Below are 24,726 nucleotides of genomic sequence, written 5' to 3' on the forward strand. Positions count from 1 at the left end.
TCAACAAGTACCAGTCTGAACTATTTTCACATATAATAACTGTTCTTCTAACAAGCTCAGCAATGTGGAACCTTGAAATTTCACATTATCAACTTTCAGTAGGAGGTTACTAAGACTTGCAGGATATTGCATGAGGACACAATGATTGCTTGAAAAATTGTTCAAAATTGTTGATTTAAATGAATTTGCACAAGATGTTCCTGGGACAAGATTTAGAGATTTAGGAGGAAATTGTGCAAAGGCACCTAGATCCAAGAAAGGTTTCCAATTCCTGATTTATTCTATATTGTACTCACTGATCTATCTTCCCCAAAAATAAAAATGGATAGATTTCTGAGTTTTTATGTCTCTCCAGGGGTTTCTCGGTTCACACTATACAGTCCTTTGTGATTGAAGATGCTAACAACTGCATAATTGCTATGTAAACTTATATTCTTCTCCTAAGCTATGTTGATCACCATTATATCTATATTGAACCACAGTTGCAGGATGTAGATAGTAAAATACCTATACTATCCAGGGCCACTATGAATTTGATTGATGAATTATATTTTATATTTTATAATATATAATTGTGTTGTGTGATGTGCTTGTGTGTGTCCATGGATGCATTTGAGTTCATTCTTGGCTTCTGGTGATTGCCTGGACAAGTCCATGCAGTGTTCTTGTTAATATTTGCAGAAATGGTTTACCTTTGCCTTCTTCCTAAGGATCATAGACAGAGAGCAACCCAAAGTCAACCGGTCAGATGGCTTTTTGACTAAGGCAGAACTAGAACCTACAATCTCCTATTTTCTAGCCTGGTGCCAAGCTAGAACCACTATATCAAGCTACACTCTAGTCTACTATTACCCAGCATAGAAATTCAAGAGAAAATAAAAAAAATCTTCTATTTTCTTCTATTTTTCATACCTGAATTAAGCTCCATGCTGTTGTGTTGCTGAACCATGGAGCAGAGAAGCTGTTAGCTGCTACAATACAGAGATCGCTCAGATGGAAATGTCATAGGCTTTATTATTTCTCATTACCTGCAGGATTTGCATTTTCTCTTCCATCTCTGCTCTCTCTATCTAGGAAGCACCAAAAAAGACCAAAAAAAATTCTCTATCCTTCTTTTTAACCTTAAGAAAAGAACTCGGGCACACAGCAGGGACAATCAGCCAATGTGGTTATCATCTCACACTCTAGCCAATTCTCCCTATTTTTTTTGCCTCACATATATATTTAATTCTTTCCACATTCTATCTTCCCCAGAATAATTCTAGCCTAGGGTTTTGCATTAGTTATTACTTGTGACCCACATTCTGAACCTAGATCAAAACTGTTTTGTTGATGGGACTTAATAGGATCAACCCAATGGGGGGGCTCACCATATGCTTCTGAGGAATGCATACAGATGCTGTTATTTGTAGCCTACAGTTTCCACTGTTTAAGAAGGTTTTATTCTATAATTTGTTAAAAGGGAAACATAACACAAGGGCTTAGTGGAACAGCATAATCCCCTACACTCTATATCATAACAATTGGCCATGATTATGATGTCACAGAAAGAATTATGGCTGCAGGTGGAAATAATCACCACCAATGAAAGGACATTGGAGACCTCATTTTTACATCTGCAATGATGACAGTGTGCAAAGGGAAAAGAAGCAATAGGAATAATGGCTCTCTTAGGTCTTTTAACACATTATGTGATATGTGGCACTTGTAGTTAAAAGACGATTTTTCCATCTTATCTTTTCTGTACTTTTCTGGGGTTGTCAGAGAGCCTATATTATGTAAGTAGGTATAGTCTCATCAGTGTGGATGTCATCAGCATAGCAAAGAGTGGAGAACTAACAGCTTTACTTTCTCAGGCTTCTTCTAGCTTCTTGCTTCATCAAACTTGCCATATATAAAACAGTAAGGTGGCAGCTATGTAGGTGGTCAATAGTATTAAGTATCTGGGTGTTGTGTCTCGTCCGATCTCACCACCACAGCCGGGGTCTGCTTATCTGCTTCCGAACGCTGAAGAATGTCCTAGCATGCCTCCCGGCCCCAGCCCTGGCTCCATGCCCAGACAGGCTGAGGAGGGGGCATCTCCCAGCCCCAGCCCTGGCTCCATGCCCAGACAGGCTGAAGAAGAGCAAGTATCTCCAGCCCCCAGCTCTGGCTCCATGCCCAGGCAAACGGAGCAACTAGACCCCTCCCCCTCCTCCACAGCATGTGAGCCTGAGGAAGGTCAATTACCAACAGCTGCCGATTGGAGTGACCCTCGCTTCAGAAGAATTGATAGGCGGCGGTGTCAGAAGGAAGGGAGGGGCAGGCCTGGATAAGTACTGAGTCATGGAGCCACATCCCATGGCCTATATAAAGGATCTGCTTTCTGGCAGTCTCTGAGTCAGGCAAAGTCTAAACATATCTTGCTGAAGTCACTTTCTGGTCTCCTGCCTGCCTTGAGGACTTTGCTAGGACTTTGGCAGAGCTGCAGAGGCACGCCTGATTTGGATTTCCCTGACCCGGCCGTCAGCGGAGGAGTGGGACACGACACTGGGGGTGCAGACAACTAACAATCTGACTTGGCTTCTTCATACTTTATCTTTAGTGCAAACCAGTGTTTGCATTTCCTGAGTCGGATGAGGAGAGCACATCTTTCTCCTTCTGGCCTGGCCACTTTTTACGGAGGCACGATTGAGAGCATTTTAACAAACTGCACCACTGTTTCATTTGGTGGCAGTAGTGCCTCAGATAGAAGGACCATACAGAGAGTGGTAAGGACAGCTGAGAAGAGTATACATAGGAAGCTTGGTTCCTGTTATTCAGGATACAGCTTATAAACTCTATGTGCTTAGAGCTTGAAGCATTGTTAGAGACCCCACACACCCACTTCACGGTCTGTTTCTATTACTCCCCTCTGGGAGGAGGCACGATTGAGAGCATTTTAACAAACTGCACCACTGTTTCATTTGGTGGCAGCAGTGCCTCAGATAGAAGGACCATACAGAGAGTGGTAAGGACAGCTGAGAAGAGTATACATAGGAAGCTTGGTTCCTGTTATTCAGGATACTGCTTATAAGCTCTATGTGCTTAGAGCTTGAAGCATTGTTAGAGACCCCACACACCCACTTCACGGTCTGTTTCTATTACTCCCCTCTGGGAGGAGGTTTCAAAGGATCTTTGGTAGGACTACTAGATTCGGTAACAGCTTTGTTCCTTATGCCATCCATCTTGTAAACTTCCAGGATTCTTCTTTTTTTTTTGCTATGTATATGTATACATTCGAACTAGACTATAATGTTTCTCTGCATCACAGATGTATGTGTATGTGGATATATGCATAATGATTATCTTTTGAGAACTGAATGCAATGAAATTTCATTTTAATGCTGATTGGTGTAGATTTAAAATGATAATAAAGTTTCTATTCTGTTCTGTTCTCTCCTATTCCTATTCCTATTCCTATTCCTATTCCTATTCCTATTCAATTCTGTCAACAATTTCCTTATGATTTACATTGATATATTGATCATCAATTGTGTTGTAAATGTTGTACTTTGATGAACGTATCTTTTCTTTTATGTACACTGAGAGCATATGCACCAAGACAAATTCCTTGTGTGTCCAATCACACTTGGCCAATAAAAAAAAAAAAATTCTAAGCATAAAAAAAAAAATTATTAAAAAAATTCTAAATTCTAAGCAAAAGAGAATCCTGTTTTTAAGGTGGTTTTTCATTTCTTTTGATGGTAGATGTGTCTTAACAATAGATGGTGTCATTGTGTTGAATTGATTTCCTTTTTATCCATCCCCCCCCCCACATACACACACATTTCTGGAATCCAATTGGTCTAGTGGTTTAATTGCTGGACTAGCATTTTGGAAAGCTGTATTGCAGTCCTGCCTTAGGTCTGAAGGCCAGTTAGTGTCAGGGTTCCAAATAACACCCCAACTAAATCAAACTCCAAGGCTTGAAGTTCTTCAAAGCTAACTTTTATTAAAGGTGTCATATTGGCACGTCTGGGAAACCCCGAATCTGAGAGCTTCTGGGTTTTCCTCACCAAAAAGAGGGTTCAAGACCTTGCCCCCATCACCCACATGTTCATCACATCTCCAATCATATCCAGTCCATAACAGAAGATATCCTCCTCTTTTTATCACAGCTGCCGGGCACCTTGGCCTTGACTTTCTGCAAAGAATTTTATTATGGCTACAAGCTACTTCCCTCTGTGCTATCGCCCCCCCTCCCAACTTCCCATGGTAAGATTGTGGCAGGCCTGGAGCCTGAAGGCCCAAAGGTAAAATATGGCTTCCAGGTCTGACAGTTAGATGACTTTAAGGCATTTATTCTTCCAGCTCCCGAAGTGTGGGAAGAAAATGTCTATGTCTATGGAGATTCTCAGTCATGCAGGTCCCAAAGGTGCTTTTTCAAGAGGCAGCTGGACTTCCTTGTTTTTCTTTGAAGATGTTTTGCTTCTCATACAAGAGAGTTGGAGAAGCTAAACATCTTCAAAGAGAAACAAGAAAGTTCAGTTGCCTCTTGAAATGACACCTGTAGGAAGAAAAGGAGTTATTTGCATAAATTTCTTTGCCAATTGGAAACAAAGGTGAATATTAACTTCTACCCCTTAGTTGACACCAACATACACACCATTGTTCTCCTTCAGGAGAAAAAAAAATAATTTCCATTGAATTAAATTGGAATAGTACAGAAAAGAAATACTAAGGGGAAAATAATCTTGAAAAAAATGCTAACATAGGTTTAGAGAGAATCTGCATAGTACTTATGGAAGAAAATGTGAAGATCTTTCTAAGGACCAACATGATTGCAAGTCGGCTGGTGAAGTAAAAAGTTGCAAAATTATATTGGACAGGAATGCAGCAATCTCATAAAATTAATATTCCAAAGCAATACTGTAGTGTATCTCGCACAAGATTCATTTTAAACATTGTCAAATGTCAAAAGAAAGAAGATAAGGAAAAGGAGAAAAACTTAGCAAATTGTGAATCTAGCTATTATCCATAAGTTGCAGGTTTGCCACAAAATTATGATGGCCCTGAGCCTAGCAAATTACTGTTTTTTCTATTACTAGTAAATGTTGAGGATATATGCTGATAAAGGGCTGCCTATGGAAGTTTTTAAACCACATATTTTACTGGGAAGTTTTTTTCCTACTTGCCATCCTGGGCGAGATGTTTGGTGGGAAATTAAATATTTTCAGAAAAAAATGAAAAGAAAATGTAGCGAATTTTGCAATGGATAATAATAATGGGTGTGACGTGGGGTCTGAAGGAATGGCTGGAAATATTGCTGCTAACCTCTAGTATCCCCTTTCCTATTACTTGCTGATAATAACACAATTTGTGAAGTTCAGTGGATGATCTTGAGATGATTATTTTCTTGCCATCAAACCAACTTTACATTTTAAGGATTGTCAAATGTCGAAAGAAACCTAGAAGAGGGGGGTTGGATTCTTTTACAGGATTTCTGGTTTTTTTGAGAAACACATAAATATATATTTTAGAAAAATATAAATAAGCACTATTTTTGTTTCTAGTTGCCCTTACAACGAGGGCACAAATATATAGTTGCAGACAAAATTATTGGGGAAAGTGAAATATTTACCAGTGTGATTTTCTCAGCATGTAAAACATTGAGCATCACCAACACTTTGTACTGTTTCATTAGGGTCTGTGCAGACACCTAACTTACCATCAACGTGCTATTCTGCAGCAAAAGATAGATTTTTATTGTTAATGATGTGGAATTTTCTAACATTGTTCCAGATGATTGTGTAACTAGGAAAAAGGAATTAACGAAGCAAAGCAAGGGCCTGGAACAGATGCTGAATTTTGCTACAAAACTGGCAATTTCCACTAATGTCTTCAGGAGGGGAACAGAAATTGTTGGCCATCTGCCTCCTTCCTTGGGTCATATCAAGCCTGCCTTGTAGTAGAGTCAATGTAAACTGCTTGCAGGAATTATCCTAAAAGACCAGAAATGGGGAGTTAAAGATTGTTGCATGCACATGGCCCCAAAGAACAAAATCAAAATCGTCTTCTAAAACCTAGAAATTGTAAATTCCTCAGTCTCTGAGTGCCACACATATTGGATTCATGACATTTGAATTATTAGACACTAATATGTTTTCTCTTTTTTATTATTACTAATGTTAGTTTCTCATGGCAGGTGTTGAAAGTTTGAAAATGCATCCAGAAATACTAGAAAGGATTTCTATTGAAACTTTAATTTCTATTTCCAAATTGGAAAAGTTGTTAAATGTACAATGTCTAAAATAATTGCACTAAATGCATCCTTTTTTGATTGTAAAAGTAAAGGTAAAGGTTCCCCTCACACATACGTGCCAATTGTTCGCAACTCTAGGGGATGGTGCTCATCTCCATTTCAAAGCCAAAGAACCAATGCTGTCCAAAGACATCTCCATGGTCATGTGGCCAGCATGACTAAATGCCAAAGGCACACAGAATGCGGTTACATTCCCACCAAAGGTGGTCCCTACTTTTTTACTTGCATTTTTATGTGCTTTTGAACTGATAGGTTGGCAGAAGCTGGGACAAGTAACGGGAGCACACCCGTTACATGACGTTAGGGATTCGAACCGCTGAACTGCCGACCTTTTGATCGACAAGCTCAGCATCTTAGCCACTGAGCCACCATGTCCCCTTTTTGATTGTAACATTCCTGATTGTTAATTAGAAAGTGAAGGGAAGGGAAGGGAAATATCACAACGGAGATGGTTGATTGGCTCATAGCAGTTCCTTCCTCCCCATCTTTAATTATAACTTGTATTTTATTGCAATTTTAATGTGATTTTATAACAACAGCAATAGCACTTAGACTTATATACCACTTCATAGTGCTCTACAGCACACTCTAAGTGGTTTACTGAGTCAGCATATTATTCACAACAATCTAGGTCCTCATTTTACTGACCTTGGAAGGATAGAAATCTGAGTCAACCTTGAGGCGGTCAGAATTGAACTGCTGGCAGGGAGCAGAATCAGCCTGCAATACCGCAATCTTTAACTCCCCATTTCTGGTCTTTTAGGATAATGCCTGCGCCACCACAGTTATTTATGCATTTATATGTGTGTTTATTGTCTCATTTTAATGTTATAAACAGCTCAGAAACACCATGTGGTAAGATGGGAGGAAAAGAATTAATCAATAAATAAAATTAAAAATAAGTGCACTTGCATATGAAGGCAGCTTAGAGCTACTTTAAAGCAGTCAGATGAATATTGCCAAAGATTAAAACCATTAAAATATTTGGTTTGGCTAGCCTGCTTTGGAAATGACCTCTTTTAAGTATTTTATGCAGCCTTATTAATTACTAGTATAATTTCCTCATAAGGATTTGTAAGGCTGAAGACGTAACATATGTGAGGAATGCAACTTGCTCCAACTGCTGTCAAAACAACGAAACACACATTTCTAATTTTCAAAATTTCTCCATCATCATTCTGCTGGGAGGAAAGAGAGCATAAATTTTGTTGATTTAACATTCTTGGCTCTTATGAATGTAATAAAAAACTGAAGAGAGGGAATGCTTATTCCCACAATTTATGGTTGCTTTACACGTACTGTAGGTGTAACTTGTACTTGCTTGTTTGGATGAGCAAGAATATATTCAAAAATTCTCAGTACTTTAAATCTATATTTTCATCCAGCTGAGATTGATGGTGTATTAATGAGGTCATTCAAGTTATTTCATTCCACTTGCTAGTCTAGTCATAACCCATCCTCAGAAGAAGAAAATCCAAATGTTTCACAAAATAGCCTTTTACTTCACTACCTGGATTGAAACTTTGGGTTATAGATCATAACTGCAGAGAGAGATCCAAAAAGAAATAGCTAGAGAATAGGTAAAAAGACTTTACTTGAAAATTGATTGAAATAAGAGGGTTTGATATTAAATCATATTTCATTTTACATAGCAATCAGTGTGAATATGGTAAGACCTCTCGTCTACAGTTCTGGATACAATGCAAATTAGCATCATGACTTTGGGAAAGAAAAATATGGAATTGCCTTTAAGCAAGTTAAAATCTAATTGTCATATATTTGTATTGTCCTGTCAAGCAAGGAACCATCGTCAAGTGATAAATACCATCTAGTTCAGAGGTTTCCAACCTTGGCAACTTTAAGACTTGTAGACTTCAACTCCCAGAAGTTCCCAGCCAGCATGGGAATTGAAGCCCACAAGTCTTAAACCTGCCAAGGTTGGACACCCTTGATCTAATTCAGGGGTCAAACTGGCGGCCCACGGGTCGGATGCATCATGTGCAGGCCACACCCACCCCAGCTCTGCAAAGGCAAAAAACATTGCCATACATCATGTGAAATCACGTGACGCGATTGAGTTTGACATCCGTGATCTACTTGAAGAGGTGTTTGCAGTCAGTGCAACTAAACTAAACTGGCAACTGCAGTGGTCAGTGAATGACTACTAGAAGCACTTGTCAACACAAGATATTCCTTAGTTCAATATAATGATCTCATGTGTCTCCCCAGGTGCATCTCCCAAGAGAAGGGACATGTTTTATGTGTTAATGGAGAATCCTGGCCCTGTGCTATATCCAAGGTCCCAGTGGAATTGGGAGCAAGAGGAGGAAAAAGTCCCAAATTGCCTTATGACTTTATCCTAGGAAAAGCTTGGGATGGATGGATTAAAGGATGACAGCAATAACCAAATTAATGCAGAGTGTAAGTAAAGGTAGATAAAGCTGCTGCTGCTGCATGTCCCAGGCAAAGACTAGATATTCCCTGCAGCTGGAAAGTCAACAGGGAGGAAAGAGAGCCGTCTGTTGAGGGAAGAGCAGAGGCGATGTTATTAGCTGCAGCTGCTAAGTCGATTTATCTCCTTAGTTAGACATTATAATCTGACTTAATAACCTGAATGACTGAAGCTTCCAAAGAGCCTGGGTTTGTTTTAAACAATGTCTCTCAGGCTTAATCCAACTTTTCTCTCCAGTGTTTTCAGCAATTTTTTTTTTTTTAGTTCCAGAGCTCCCCACCTCTCTATCAATAAAAGGGCCATCACCATAACACCTTTTTTTTCACGGACATTATACCACCCAACACATACACATGAAACAAACGCATGTCAGATGGACCCACAAATACCTGTCATTCTTCTTAAGAAAGCTCTCGTGGCGGCTCTTAAATCACAATAGACAAGAGCACACTTTTTCATCTACTTCACATGTCATTTGTTCAACATTGGAGCTATTTTTTCTCTTGAATCTTGAGGCAGTTTGGCATAGAGCTTATTTACACGAAAGAGGTTAAAATGTTAGTCAAAGCATGCCGTCAGTAATTCCTATATGAGTCTTTAGTTTTCATGTTAACCCGCAGAATGAATTCATCTAAGAGAGCTGGAAAAAAATGAAGCAGGCAACAACCAGAGGTCTCATACTTTCCCTGTGAGAAAGACTAGAATGCTTGGGATTCTTTGGCTTGAGAAAAAGGGACACAATAGGGATAGGATCAAGGTGGACAAATCATACCTAGCTTGGAAAAAACAAATGCAAAATGACATTGATTAGAAGGAGGTTTAGAACAGTCAAAAGGAAGTACTTCTTGACTGAGCACATAATTAACCTGTGGAATTCATTACACCAAGACATGGTAATAGATTCCTGGAGGAGAGGTCGATCAAAGACTAGTCATCTTGAGAATCAATGTTGCCTCTGGGTTGTGGCCAGCATGCTTCTAAAAACAGTTACAGAGGAATAATGGCAGGAAAGACCTATGTCTTCAACTTCTGCTAATGAACTCCCCAGAAATATCTGATTGGACACTGTGAGGGGGGGAAAACTGGATTAAATTGATCTTCTTATGCTGGAATGCTATTCAGCTATTTATTGCAACATTGATACAATAGATTGTTGAATTATGATCTGGACATGTTGGAAAACAATCCAACACTCACTTTACCAAAGGCTGAAGTCTTTTCCAATTCTCTTTCCATATTCTTACCATACTAATTTGTACAAATAGGCCATATGATAACAACTGTTACTGTTTCCCAATGCTAAATTTAGGGATCTCTGCTTTGGGACAATAGATGTTAAAGCATATTCATTTCGGAGTACAAGGCAAATACTTATTTAATCAAAGGTTTCCCTGAGTCAACATGTTGAAAAGCAACACCAAACAAATTTGCTATGAAATGGAAACAGTACAGCGACTGACTCATTCTTTGATCTCTTCAAATTTTGTTTCCCATACTACATAGCAAATATATGAAAGTGACAAGCAAGCATCTAAAACAGTCACATTCCAGTGCTTAAATGATATTTATGCTGAAATACTGCTTGTAGCTTATAGTTGGGTTAGTCCAAAAGAATAGTATTATTTTCTCACTCTCAATAAATAGATGCTGGTCCTTATATCAACATATATATTTCTTCATCTGAATTAAAAGTTTAGCCCAAAATTGTAGTAGAAATGAGGCCATCAGTACAGCCAGATGTGTATGACTAATTATCCATGGATAACAGTAACTGAAGTTGCTTTAGTTTCTTGAGGTTTACATGGCCAAGGGATATATTAGAATTCAAATTAAGTCAGCCAGGAAAATTAGCAGTCCCTTGGGTGAGAAATGAGTCTTTATTAACCTCTCTAATTCATGGATAAATTTTATATAAATAGTTGAAGGCCTGTTATCCCGATGGGTAGAATTTAGAGTTTGCTAGAGAAATAAGGTTTGGATTCATATTGTGCAATTTGAGACTATAGTTGGCTTGGTACTGGTGTTTTAGGAAAATAAACTCTGTAGTTTATAAACTACAGCTTATAGTTTAGGGTATCGGGCAAACACAACCTGAGCTTTATTCAATATATCGTGTTAACAAATAATGTGATTAGTAATAATCTAAAGCAGAGTGGGCAACCTATTCTCCAGAGCCCCTGAAGGCAGAACAAGAAGCAATGGATGGAAACTAATCAAGGAGAGAAGCAACTTAAAACTAAGGAGAAATTTCCTTAGAACAATTAATCAGTGGAATGATTTGCCTCCAGAAGTTGTGAGTGCTCCATCACTGGAGGCATTTAAGATGAGATTGGACAACCATTTGCCTGAAGTGGTGTAGGGTTTCCTGCTTGAGCAGGGGGTTGGACTAGAAGACCTACAAGGTCCCTTTCAATTCTATTATTCTGTTATTCTGTTGGGTATTTATTTAGAGAATGTATATGGACACACACTTTAATATGAACCCTGGAACCCTAACAACAATCGATCAGAGCAATATAATAAACCCTCTGTAAATGAAACCAAAATGAACAGACAAAACTCAGATTTTTTTAAAAAAAGAAAATTATGGTATCATGTATCACTCTAGAATGAAGCCTTCTTCACTGAAGTTTATGGACCATAATCTATCATAGTAGTCCAGTGCAAGTTGATAAATAAATGCTTTTTGGTTCCCAAAAAGAGTCTGTGATTGGTGCAAAGTCAACCAGCTGCTTTTAGTATGTGCAGTCACTTACATTCTGGTTGTCGTTCAGTTGGATGACAAAGTCCTTTACATGGAGCTACCCATGAAAATCCTCTTGGTTTTTAGTTTTTTATTTAACTTTCTTAATTTTAACCATTTTGTATTATCTATTTTTACCATATTGAAAGCTGCCCAGAGTCACTGTAACAGTTGGCATATAAGTTTAACAAATTATACACACAAAATGAATTTCTCTTCAAGATAACAACTTAACACTGAAATATAAAGTTCACTATTAGGTCCCTTTTTGTCAAGCATGAGAAAACTGAGAAAAACTAATATGACTTGATTTAGCCTGGACTAATTTGCCATACTATTCTTCACAATCTTCACTTTGAATCCAACTCACAATGTATAATTGTGTTACCATTTGATCAACATCAAATGGTATCAAATCACCATTTGATAACATAGGGCCTCTGGTGGCTCAACAGGCTAATGCAGCCTGTTATTAACAGCAGCTGCTTGCAATTATTGCAGGTTCAAGTCCCACCAGGCCCAAGGTTGACTCAGCCTTCCATCCTTTATAAGGTAGGTAAAATGAGGACCCAGATTGTTGGGGGCAATAAGTTGACTTTGTATATAATATACAAATGGATGAAGACTATTGCTAACATAGTGTAAGCCGCCCTGAGTCTTCGGAGAAGGGCGGGATATAAATGCAAATTAAAACAAAAAACAAAAAAAACATCCACTTCCTAAGTTGCTCACTGAATTTTCATAACTTAGGTTGGTCTAGCCTGATAGAAGATAGATAGATGATTATCTGTCTGTCTGTCTGCCTGCCTGCCTGCCTATCTATCTATCTATCTATCTATCTATCTATCTATCTATCTATCTATCTATCTATCTATCTATCTATCTATCTATCTATCTATCTATCTATCTATCTATCTATCTATCTATCTATCTACCTATCCGCTATCACCCATCTATCTATAACAAATAAGTAGGTAAATTTAAAATAGCACAAATTATACACATAAAATCTATTGAAGAAATGTAGTCTAATAAACCAAGCATATTATTTATAAAACCTCTCTACTTTATTTGTTGCTATATACAGTAAATCCTTAGTTGATGTACAGGTGAATAAATTTAAAAAAAAAACTGAAATAGAAGAAGCAGATGACTTTGTGACATGCACTATTAATGTGGGCTGAAATGTACAATTTTTCCCTGCTAATAGTTTTTATTCATAAGGCATTTAGAGATTTGTATAGCTTCCGAGCAAAGTCTAACCACTGTACTGAAATATTAGGATCTGTACTCTTCAGCAATGCATGAAGGTAAACTTTTGTCAACTGCTATTTAAATCTTTTAATAAGTAGACTTGTCTTTTGGTGTCTGGTTTGCCGGTAGAAGGGACTGCGTAGAAGAATATGAGATAGTCATATTTCTCTCTTTCCACACAGACTCTTTCTAGATATATTTGCCCTCCATTATTGCAGGAGGGAAAATATTAGCACTGAAGATATTACTCAGGTAATGAAACATCTGCAAGCAAACAACCAAGCTCAGAAAGTACCAAGGACTCCACAGTTCAACCCTGAACTACATATATACTCTTCTATTGAAAACATTAGCTTTGGATATTTACAGCTCCTCAAATCCTCATTTACTTTCTCCACGGCTGCCAACCATGTGTCACATATGGACTTATGACAGGTTACATAGCAGAAAATGCAAAAATGCAAGCAAGATTTTTGAGGGTCAGCAGCCTCCAATGGAAATGCTGTCTTGCTGTCATTTAGACACAAAGGGAGTTGTTTGTGCTGGAGAATAGCAATATGAAAACTCACTCTTTCTCATTCTTTAATTCCCTCTCTCTCTCTCTCTCTCTCTCTCTCTCTCTCTCTCTCTCTCTCTCTCTCTCTCTCTCTCTCTCTCTCTGTTTTCCTTAACTACTCAGTGAGAGGTTCTTAAGGAAATCTTAGTTTTGAATTGGAAATGCACAAACCAAATTCTCATTTCTATTTTATGCTGAACTGGAAAGGGATGAAAACTAGATGAATTACCAAAGGCAAAGGATAGATGAGAAGAAGCTACTTTATAATGCGTGCTCATGCATCATATACAAAGCCAAGGTTTAAGAATGGTTTGTAGGATAGGCTACAATTCTCTGAAGTCGCATATCCAATTAAACTATAAATCACAGTTTATAAATTAAAATGGGTCAGAACAAATGAGTATGGTTTAGTGTGTTCAGTGGTCCCCAAGTGGGCTAATACAGCCTCCACACCTCAGATAGGAGGTTCTCCAACCTTATTTAAGGATGCCAGAATTGAACATTTTGTCAATATTAGTTGGTGCTTAACCAGAATTGAGTCATCCATGTTCTTACACATCCCTACTTTATGGTAAGTCTACAAAGAGCTTTCCAAACTCTTTCCCTGGGCAACAGACATTGTAGCAACACCAGAGGGGCTATTTAGCAGGTTCTGACAGGTTCTGGAGAACTGGTAGCAGAAATTTTGAGTAGTTTGGAGAACCAGCAAATACCACCTCTGGCTGGCCCCAGAGTGAGGTGGGAATGGAGATTTTGCAGTATCCTTCCCCTCCACACCCATCAAACCACGTCCACCAAGCCACATCACACCCACAAGCTATGCCCACAGAACTGGTAGTAAAAAAAATTGAATCCACCACTGAGCAACACATTTTTTTTTTGTTTCAAGTGATGTATGCATTTGCATTTTTGGAGAAAAATGGGTATATGAATTTCTTCATTGGGTAAAATTAAGTAAGTCCATGGTTTTTAATTTGTGTTTTTCCTTCCTGATTTTTAACCAGTTTAGTTCACCAGCACATTTCCTTTAACTGGAACTAGTCTAGTCTTGCTTAGAGATGACCCACTGAATCAGATGCTGTTGAGTTTACAGTGATTAAAAATTAACCCAACAAGAAAGACACAGACTTCAGAGGATAATTAGAACTGCAGAAAAAATTGCTACCAACCTGCCTTCCATTGAGGACCTGTATACTGCACAAATCAAGAAGAGGGCCATGAAAATATTTACAGATCCCTCACATTCTGGACATAAACTGTTTCAACTCCTACCCTCAAAATGACGCTATAGAGCACTGCACACCAAAACAACTAGACACAAGAACAGTAAATGCTCCAACACTGGAATTTTTAAAGAAAATGTTAGATAGGCATTTGTCTGAAATGGTGTAGGGTTTCCTGCCTGGGCAGGGGGTTGGACTAGAAGACCTCCAAGGTCCCTTCCAACTCTGATATTATTATTATTATTAGTTTTTCCCCAAAGGCCATCACTCTGCTAAACAAATAATTCCCTCAACACTGTCAAACTATTTACTAAATCTGCACTACTATTAATCTTCTCATCATTCCCATCACCAATCTCTTTCCACTTATGACTGTATGACTGTAACTTTGTTGCTGGTAATCCTTATGATTTATATTGATATATTGACCATCATTTGTGTTATAAATGTTGTACCTTGATGAAGGTATCTTTTCTTTTATGTACACTGAGAGCATATGCACCGAGACAAATTCCTTGTGTGTCCAATCACACTTGGCCAATAAAAAATTCTATTCTATTCTATTCTATTCTAAAAATCATGATGGCTGAATGGATCTGATTAATTTTTAAAGGTTCTTTGCACGTACATTTTTTTTGCAAGCACTAGGAATCTACCCATACTTTTCTCTAAAAACTATGCATCTTAGAAATAACATTTGACATCAAGATATAGGTAAGCTCTGTATTCCTTCCTTTTATGACACTGAGAATGCAGCTATGAATAGGCTTCTTGGGAAATTAGTACACATGTTTAATACAATTAAATAAATTCTTCTGAAAAGATTCAAATAAGACATATCTTTTCATAGCCCAGACTTCAAACTAATTCCCAGGCTTATGCCATACAGCAATAAAAGCATAATGGATGTAAACATAACATCTATAGAAAGAGCAGAGTAACAACATTAAACATATTAAAATTAGAATAGAATAGAATTTTATTGGCCAAGTGTGATTGGACACACAAGGAATTTGTCTTGGTGCATATACTCTCAGTGTACATAAAAGAAAAGATGCGTCCATCAAGAATCAGAAGGTACAACACTTAATGATAGCCCTAGGGTACAAATAAGCAATCAAATCATATTAGGAAACAGTCAATATAAATCATAAAGATATCAGCAACAAAGTTACAGTCATACAGTCATAAATGGAAGGAGATGGGTGATGAAAACGATGAGAAGAGTAATAGTAATGCAGACTTAGTAAATACTTTGAAGGTGTTGAGGGAATTATTTGCTTAGCAGAGTGATGGCGTTTGGGAAAAAACTGTTCTTGTGTCTAGTTGTTCTGGTGTGCAGTGCTCTATAGCATCATTTTGAGGGTAGGAGTTGAAACAGTTTATGTCCAGAGTGTGAGGGGTCTGTAAATATTTTCACAGCCCTCTTTTTGACTCGTGCAGTATACAGGTCCTAATTATCCTCTGAAGTCTGTGTCTGTCGTGTTGGGTTGCAGAACCAAACCAGACAGTTTTAGAGGTGCAGATAACAGACTCAATAATTCCTCTGTAGAACTGTATCAGCAGCTCCTTGGGCAGTTTGAGCTTTCCGAGTTGGCACAGAAAGAACATTCTTTGTTGTGCTTTTATGATGACATTTTTGATGTTAGTTGTCCATTTTAGATCTTGCGATATGATAGAATCTAGAAATTTGAAGGTCTCTACTGTTGATACTGTGTTGTCTAGTATTGTAAGAGATAGAAGTATAGAAGGGTTTCTCCTAAAGTCTACCACCATTTCTATGGTTTTGAGTGTGTTCAGTTCCAGTTTGTTCCGGTCGCAACACGAGGCTAGTTGTTCAACCTCCCATCTGTATGTGGATTCATCATTGTTTCAAATGAGACCAACCATTGTTGTGTCATCTGTGAACTTCAGTAGTTTAACAGATGGATCATTAGAGATACAGTCATTGGTATATAGAGAGAAGAGAAGTTGAAAGAGCACACAGCCTTGAGGGGCCTCTGTGCTAATTGTAAAGGTATCTGATGTGATTCTGCTTAGCTTCACCTGCTGCTTCCTGTTTGTTAGGAAGCTTGTGATCCACTTACAAGTGTATTCAGGTACCTGTAGCTGGTTTATCTTAGTTAGAAGAGTGTCTGGAATGATAGTATTGAATGCTGAACTAAAGTCTACAAAGAGGACCCTTGTTCAGGTCTTTGGAGATTCAAGTTGTAGGATGTAGTGCAGAGCCATATTAACAGAATCATCTATTGATCTATTTGCTCGGTATGCAAATTGCAAGGGATCTAACAGTGGATCCATGATGGTTTTCAAGTGGGACAGCACTAGCCCTTCAAGGGTTTTCATGACTACAGATGTTAGAGCAACTGGTCTGTAGTCATTCAGTTTCTTGATGATGGCTCCTTCAGCACTGGGATGATAGTAAAGCATTTGGAGCAAGAAGGAACATAGCACATTTCTGGTGATTTATTGAAGATTCAGGTGAAGATGGGGGCCAATTGGTCAGCATAGACTTTTAAGCTAGAAGGAGTTATCTTGTCTGGACCTGGAACTTTTCCTGGCTTTTGTCTGTGAAATAGGTCTTGTATTTCCTTTTCTGTGATCACTAGGGGTTGTGAACCCAATGGGATGGGGTCATTTGTAGGAGGCTTGGCTGTTATTGGTGCGTCTGAGATGGGGGTTGTGGAGATAGTGGCTGTAGTTTCCTTTCAAACCTACAGTAAAACTCATTCAGGTCATCTGCCAGTTGTTGATTTCCTTCAGCCTAGGAAGGAGGTTTGCCATAGACGGTGATATTTTTAAGAGTTTTCCACATGCTTGCTGGTTCATTTGTTAAGAATTTATTCTTTAACTTTTCAGAGTAGCTTCTTTTTACTGCTCTGATCTCCCTTTGCTTCTCTGATCTCCCTGATTTCTGGCCTGATTGTACAGCATTTTATCACCTTTTCTGTAGGCTTCCTCTTTGGAATGACGTAGCTGCTTAAGTTTAGCTGTGAACCAAGGTTTGTTGTTACTGTATATTCAGATGTTCCTGGTTGGTACACATAGGTCATCACAGAAGCTGACATATGATGTTACAGTATCTATGAGTTCATCCAGGTCTGCAGAGGTATCTTCAAAAATATTCCAATCAGTGCAGTCAAAGCAAGCCTGTAGCTTTAACTTTGCCTCCTCAGTCCAAGTCTTCATTGATTTAATTGTTGGTTTTGTGGTTTTAAGTCTTTGCCTGTAATTAGGGGAAAATTGAGTGTTTTAAAATAAATGTATTAATTATAGATACTTGAGCACCTCCAATATAAAAGAAATGGCATAACAAAGATAATCCTCAATTATTATTTTTTAAAAATATGTTAACTTGTGAATCTTAAAAAAAGCTTATGTATTCCTGTATATGCATATCCAGAGAGGCATTCTGTTTATCCTGAATCAATAAATATACAGTAACCATAAACAAATATTTTCTTGGTTTTGTTTGTAGACTTTAATCACACAATATAAACTAAAAGTAGACTGCTATTGTAGTTGGGCAAATTAAACCATTTTTGGGGGATCAAAGTACTTAACAGCATCTACCCAAACAAGCTAAATTTTCCAGCTGTGCTACTGACCTCATAAAGTCTTAACTGGTCTCAAATTCAGTTAGTGTCAGTTTAGAATATTAGCCAGCTGCTTATCATTCCTACTTCATCTGATATAGTTATTTTGGTCTTCCTGCAGAATTGTAATTGCAATTACAGAAAATTAAAAACATTGCCAGCCAGCTGTTTTAATATGAGTCACAAACATCATGCAATTCTGTATTGTTCCATGAGGATTTTTTCTAAGTTCTACCTGAATTCATGCACTCTGCTAGGTTTCTAGTTGCAAATGTCTAGTTTTCTCACCCTTAAATGATAGACTAATTTAATTCAAAGTGCTGATATGAACTAATAAAGCCATAAGTGACTTGAATCTACAACAGGTTACCTGAATGCAATCTTGAAAATTCAGCACTATAATTTTTAAAGTGCTAGAAAGGAGAAATCCATGACTGAAGAATGAACTATTAGGGTAATGCAATATTTCAGAAATAATTTATAAAAAGTGCTTTGGGATGCACAGGAGGGCAAGTTTAGCACTTGTCTATAATACATTAAACCAAATACATCATTTTCTGGGATTACCTGCTTTAAATGGTTGCAGACAAGTGTTACACTCATGTCACTCTGGACGAAACACCCTTGTAGCATCAAATCTGAAGCACCACACAACACGGTGACCCAAATATGATTTTAATAAAACGTACACTCAAAGGAAATGAAATCATATTTCCTTTAGCTCTGTTGTCCACTGATAGTGTGAATTCTTCAGCATGCCATTTAAAGCCAAGATGGGATTCCTAATCCAGATAAAAGCTGTACCCCTAAACTAGATTTACAACGAGTCTATAAGTCTCCATACATCTGAATCTGGGAGAAGAATTCTTCTGAGGAGAGACTCAGTGTTCCACCTACACTTGCTTCTAAAGCCCTAATTTCTCTTCCAGTTTCCAAGTTTACTTGTATAAACATTTCTTATGTGATCATTCTCAATCCCACTGATTTTTCACTCTCTTTTTTCAAACTGTAAAAGAAATTTCCATAACACCCAACCTTGTCTGTCAGGCTATAGCTTGGTACAGCAAGAGGCCAAGTCCATGCGTTGCCTAGGCAACAAGGCCAGGCTTGTCCTTTTCTGTTGCCACATATGAAACAAGTCCATAATACAAGAGAGAGATGCATCTGTTCCTCAGGCAGGTTGGGTAATTTAGGACTCTGTATATGATGGACTTTTGTGGAGAGAGGTGCCTCATAGAACAAGAATTCTTTTTTTAAAAAAAGTCCTTCCCTATGTGATATGGTATCGGAAGAAATGTCCATCTGGGTTCAATTCCAAGTGGGGAGAAAGACACTGGAAACATGGAGACTGCTTGGAAGGATGGTTTAATGGAGCAGAACCATTAATCACATGGTTCTGGTGCAGTTGAACACATGGAGTGGACCATGAGATATATTTATACTCTCTCTTGGGCCTATTGGCTGTCAGACTCCCAGGGGGCTATGCAGGATTCCAGCTAACCCTGTAGGCTGTCTGTTTCCCAGGCTTGGTTGAATCTTGCTGGGTGATGATGTAATGAAGAGGGCTGTGTTCTGAAAAGATGTTGGGCAATTCCTGTTATGGTTTAATGGCTTTGTCCTAGTTTAGATCTTGAGTGAGGGCTAATCCTATCACTCTGGAGCTGAAGGCCTTTTGTCTTGTAGATAGGATGGCCCAGTCTTTCTGGGGCTATTAACAAAGGTGGGGGCTGCTTTCCAAGAGCATGTTTCTCCTTTTCTCATCCAGGGAGGTTTAATATCCTGCCTTTTTAATATTTCCTAGAATATTTCATTCTTCTAGGATAGGGGTGGGTGCTAACTTTCTACAATAATATCCTGTGCATTTAAGTCCCAGTTCTTGTTCTCCTGAGTGGGGGTCCTGGGCATCTGTCCCCAGGATCCTACACTTGGAGAATCACCAACTAGATAATTAAGAACACATTATCTCAATTTCCATGAAGCAAAAGTCTAAGTTTAAATCCTACAAGGAGTTCTGGAAAGGTCTGTTTCAACTCAATTTGTGGTTTAAGAAACCCACTTTTACTTTCTTTGTTCTGGTAGAAATGAATGGTCTCAACCATCAAAATGACCTTGTCATCTTCCATGACTGGCAGTCTGATTTGTCCTATCTCATGTGGACAATTAAAAAAACATTGTTTTCTGAGTTATATGGCTCTACAGTGAGCAAGCACGATAGAGCTTCAGGTTTTTTATGCTTGAAACCTCAGTAAAAACAAACTTGATCTAGTATTATAATTAATACATTCTAGTGTGATCTGAGAAAAGTTGTCCTGTGCCACAAAAAGGGCCGTGGGCCATAGAGAATAAATAGCCCACTCCTGCATTTGAGCAAAGCACCATTCTGTCACTGAATGGTAAGGACAGATCTAAATTTCAGCCCTCGAGCAATCTTTTAATGGGAACCTTCAGGGCTGCCACAGCAGAGGATGAGCAAGCTGTAGGAACGGGAGGGGGGTGGTGAAGGCAGTGTGAGGTGTATAGCCATACCAACATTTTTTCCCCCTTGGGAGTCAAGGATGTTCAGCCTACACCTGGGGAGGCGTGACTGGGAGTCAACTAGGGCCTCTGTGGCTCAGACTGGTAAGACAGTCTGTTATTAACAGCAGCTGCCTGCAATTACTGCAGGTTCAAGCCCCACCAGGCCCAAGGTTGACTCAGCCTTCCATCCTTTATAAGGTAGGACCCAGATTGTTGGGGGCAATAAGCTGACTTTGTATATAATATACAAATGGATGAAGACTATTGCTTGACACAGTGTAAGCCGCCCTGAGTCTTTGGAGAAGGGCGGGATATAAATGCAAATAAAAAATTTATTTTTTTAAAAAAAAATCTACAGTTGGGACAGTAACCTGATTGGACCGTGTGACGCCCATGTGGATTCAGGGGAAGGAACTTTGACTTTACTTTGGGTGAGGAACCTGGAGCTTTCAGATTCGAGTTTTCCCAGATGTGCCAATAAATTCAAATAATAAATAATAAATTCAAACTTTGAGGAAAAAGCCTGCCTTGGAGTTTTGTTTGTGTTGGGGGTGCTCCTTGGAACCCTGACACCATGAGTTACACAGCTTCTGAGAGTTACATGGAAAATTGCCAGTGCTTGTAATAATATAAAATACTTGCACGCTAAAATAAATGCTTGCATATACTTCAACTCATAGAAAAAAATAAATCAAAGAATTCCATATTTATGCATTTTTAAGAATGAAAATACTAAGAGTCTTATATTGTTCTGCAATGCAAAAAGGGACAATCTAAGCATGCCCCCCCCTTTTTTTTTTTTGCACTTGGGTGGGAGAAAGTAAGCTTGCAAAGTGTTTCCCTAATGGCAGGATCTCTGTGGGAATTCTGTGGTTATTCAAGTAGTTTGGGCTTTGCAAAGCTTAGGTCATTAATGCATGGATGTCAGGATAAATTATTTCAACTAGGTTTTAAATAAAAATGTAAAATCCTCTTTAGGCTGAAGCTTACCGCAGATATGTCAAGATCTTACCTTGAGGTTTCCAGAGGTAATTTTGCTTGTTTTAATTAATTCTTACTGGAGTTGAAGCCTTGCCAAGGCTTTGATCTTGTAAATGTAACTTTTGTGAAGTTTATCTCAAATGCCAATCATGGTGCTCTTCAGTGCATATGAAACAACAACAAGAAGAAATGTAGCATTCACTATGCTAGAATATACATCACCAATAATCCGGATATCAAACTGTATTCAGAAACAGCTTTTGATGTGACTCTTGAACAAATAGACTGAGTTTAGAAGCTGAACCAAGGAAATATGATACTCTATGGTACTGCTATCTAGCCAAGAAATAATATGGCTTATTTGTTTTAACCAAAGATATTATGTGAACATAATAGCAATAGCACATAGACATATATACTGTCCCATAGTGATTTACAGCATCTCTGAGTGGTTTACAATATCAGCATTATTTGCATATTGCCCCCAACAATCTGGGTCATTTTACCAACCTCAGAAGGATGGAAGGTTGACTCAACCATGATCATACTTTATCAGGATCGAATTCCAGACTGTGGGCCGAGTTTGCCTGCAGTCTAACCAAATTGTCACCAGGGCTCAGTGTATAACTAATGATATGTATATTGTTAACCAAGGTTGACATGAGTTCCAAAAATAAATTAATTGGGCCAGTCCTTAGGACCAACTTCTGCGCAATTCACTTGTACTACTTAGGACAACTTTTTGCATTAGTGATTCAGCTATTTGGCTCTACGTTGGGTAACTAATTAAATTAGCCTGACATGATAGCCTCTGAAATGTATTTGTATATTATGATAGCCTCTCTCTTTCTCTTCCTTCCTATTGCATACTATGCATGGGTTGGTATTGACTGAAGCGAGACAGATGGCTAACAATACAATTGTTTATTATAAGCTAACCAGTAACCAGGCAACTCAGGAACAGAAGGACCAACTATTCACAGTCTGACAGCTCTTTATAAACACTGCTGTCAAACCTGCTAACCAATGGCGAGGCTTTGCTCTCCCGCCTGGAGAGAATCACGGATCAACCAATCAGAATACGTCTGTGTTGGCACGCTCCATGCTCCTTGCAGTAGCTCCGAAGACACAACACCTCCCCATTCATAAGTGGACATCCTATCTCATGCCATCTCTATACAGGTAGTGTTGTGTCTTGCCCGCCCTCAGAGCAGCCGGGGCCTTCTTACCTGCTCCCCAACACTGAGGAATGTATGCCTTCCGGCCCAAGTCCTGGCTCCATGCCCCCACAAACTGCAGAAGAAGGAGCATCTCCCTGCCCCAGCCCTGACTCCATGCCCAGGCAAACGGAGCAGCTAGACCCCTCCCCCTCCTCCACAGCAGGTGAGCCTGAGGAGGGTTTACTCCCAAGAACAGCTGATTGGAGTGACCCTCGCATCAGAAGATTGGAGAGGCGGAGGCAACAGAGGAAGGAGGGCAGGCCTTAATGAGTGCTGAGTCATGGAGCCACACCCCATGGCCTATATAAAGGATCTGCTTTCTGGCAGTCTCTGAGTCAGGCAAAAGTCGAACTTATCTTGCTGAAGTCACTTACTGGTCTCCTGCCTGCTCTGAGGACTTTGCTAGGACTTTGGGCAGAGCTGCAGAGGCAAGCCTGATTCGGATTTCCCGGACCCGGCCGTCAGCGGAGGAGTGGGACACGACAGGTAGTCCTTCACCTACAGTCATTCATTTGAAGTCACAACAGCACTGAAAAAAAGTGACTTATGACTGGTTTTACACTTACAACTATTGCAGCATCCCCACGGTCATGTGATCGAGATTTGGGTGCTTGGCAGCTGGCACGTATTTAAGACTGTTACACTGACCTGGGCTCATATAATCACCATTTGCAACCTACCCAGCTGGCAAACAAAGTCAATGGGGAAAACCAGATTCACTCAAGGACCACATGATTCATTCAAAAACAACAAAAAGTGATTTGCTTAACTGTGGCAAAAAAAAAGAAGAAAGAAGAAGAGTCATAAAATGGGGGCAAAACTCTCTTGACAACTTGAAAATTGGAATTCTAAGTCCCTGCCCACCAAGTTAAACAACAAAAAGTCTGGGCTCAAATGTGGTCATAAGCAACAGGAATTTTGGGCTCAATTGTGGTTGGAAGTCAAGGACTACCTATATCTATTTGGTGGGTACAAATTGGTGTACTAGTACTGGACATTTTCCTCCAGTATTCCTTCCGTTTCAATAAAGAGAATTTGTGGAAGTCTGCTTATTAAATTACAATTTGGCTATGGGGTATGTAGGAATGAACTGTCTTTTACTGTACCATCATCTTTCACACAGTGTGAAGCCTCCCACAGGGAAAACATTTTGCTTTTTAGCAGAGGTGCCAATGTCACTGCCAAAACAGATGCTGATAAATTATTGGAGATGTCCCCCCTTTCCCTGGAGAAATCATATCTCTGCCTCTACATCTCCATCTATCATTTGTGACACTGTGTAAAATCATGCAAAGATGTCCATCGCCTAAAAAGATTTTGTAGTATAGACACAGGGAGGGGAGGGGAAAAAAGACATGATATCTATGCTTCACAAGGTCAGCCTTTTGGTGCTTAGATACTGTACGGATCCATCTGAAGCTACAGAATTAGGAGATATATCAGTTTAAAGGGAGTAATTGAGCCAGCAAAAGGGTAAATTCAGCTGGTCTGAAAGTAAGAGAGAAACCCTATATTTGATTTCTTGCTTTCCCTAGAAGCTAACTTGTTTTTCAACTAACCATTTCCTGGGTATCATGTTTCCCTTAGGGCTGGTACATTTGCAGATGTTCTGGCCACCTGACTGTTGCCGTTCCCATTATTATTCTCCTCTTTCCCAGCAAGCACAAATAAAGTGGCTGGTGCTGATATCCTCAGAGAAATCCGTGAGAGTAAGGACATTGTGGAAAGGTTTCCCCACTGCGGTTTGTAATAGGGCTGCGTTACCACGTTAGAGGCATGTTTAGTTAATCTTGTTCTGGTTTTCAAATCGACATGGTTAAGGCCATGGTTTTTTAATGCCAACTTTCCCCTTTTATGCTCTGAAACATAAATGAGCGTGCATTAAAGCAATAACACAGCAC

The sequence above is a fragment of the Ahaetulla prasina genome, chromosome 9 (genome assembly GCF_028640845.1).
Source record: "Ahaetulla prasina isolate Xishuangbanna chromosome 9, ASM2864084v1, whole genome shotgun sequence".
Classification (NCBI taxonomy): Eukaryota; Metazoa; Chordata; class Lepidosauria; order Squamata; family Colubridae; genus Ahaetulla; species Ahaetulla prasina.